Below are 1,516 nucleotides of genomic sequence, written 5' to 3' on the forward strand. Positions count from 1 at the left end.
CGTAGTAGACAAATGTAGTTATTTTGGACGTTCCGAAGGAGTCCAAAAGTTATGAAAATGCCTTCATACCATGGAAAACCAGGGAGAAGATATACAACTGTTTTGTATACCTTGAGTTCCTGAAACGATTTTAACGAAGGAGATACCTTAATTAAAAGCGTTAAATTTAATTCTCCTGTATTTATTTTCCTAAATAATATTAAAACCCTCTCAATCTTCATTAAAAGTCTTAGTAAAGAAGGGATTCTTAAATTCTTTAATTACTACTAATTTCTGGCCTAAGGTTAATTTGACTTTTCAGCACTGGGATCACACTCCCGAAGTCAGACGTTTCTATTTCTCAACTCAAAACTTTTTAGAGGAGAAATGGCTTATATTAGAAAGATGGAATATTATTTAAACTTTATTTATTACTTGTTTCTACATTAATTTCATGTTTATTCTATTCTGAGTGTAGCAATTACCTTTAACTAAAGATTTTGTTTCTAATTATAATTTTTTTAAGTAGAAAACATTATAAAATCCAGTCTTCTGAAGATTAAATTCTTTAATGTATTCGACGTATTCGTGCAAGTGTCAGAGAGTCATGTCTATAGAGTGACCACTGAGCTTCTGTTTCTTATTTTCTCCATGCCTGGAGAGTATTTCTTAAAGTGTTGATATACTTAAAGGATTAGAGATTTGGGTTTAATTTCTTTTCTCCCCTCTATGTTAGATTCATATAAGTGCTTAGTAGTATATGAAATTGATCAACGTAGGACCATAGCATTTGACAGACATTCCTGCCTTTCTTTTCTAATACCCTCTGAAGATAGGCTATTTTTCCAAGGAAACCACTTCCCTTAGTTATCCTCGGCATATCCTTACCACTTCACAAGGAAGAAACAGCTTTTTCAACTATATTACTTCAGCATCAGGAAGGTTGGGGTCTTTACTGGGGCATGGAATCCTCTGGAATTCCTCATTCCGTTTACCGGTTCACTAAGAGTAGAGGAAAATGCAGTCCATCAGCCTCAATAATCATAAAGCAAGGAATTTCGTCACTTTAATTGGATTAAAACTCTAACCTATTCTACCCTCCCAACCTGTAAATACTGACTTAAGGGGCACAGAACTACATTCATCCTTCCTTTAGTTCAGGGTTTGTTGACCTCGAACCTGTTGACATTTTGGGCTGCAGAATTCTTTGTTGTGAGGGCTGTCCTGTACACTGTAGGATATTTAGCAGTATCCCTGGCTTCTACCCACAGGGTAGCATTAACACACTCCCCCCCACCCCCCACCAGTTGTGACAACCAGAAATATCTTCAGACATTATGTCCTCTGGAGGGCAAAATCCACCTCCTCTTTTACTCCGTTGGGAACCATGGCTCTAGACTAACAGTGAGCAGACTCCTATTTTAACAATCTCTGTCCTAGTGCTGTCGACAGAAGTAGAATGCAAGCTATATATATAATTTAAAATTTTCTAGTAACCACATTTAAAAAAGGTAAAAAGAAACAGGCAAAATTGCTT

The sequence above is a fragment of the Equus asinus genome, chromosome 13, assembly GCF_041296235.1.
Source record: "Equus asinus isolate D_3611 breed Donkey chromosome 13, EquAss-T2T_v2, whole genome shotgun sequence".
In the NCBI taxonomy this organism is placed as follows: domain Eukaryota; kingdom Metazoa; phylum Chordata; class Mammalia; order Perissodactyla; family Equidae; genus Equus; species Equus asinus.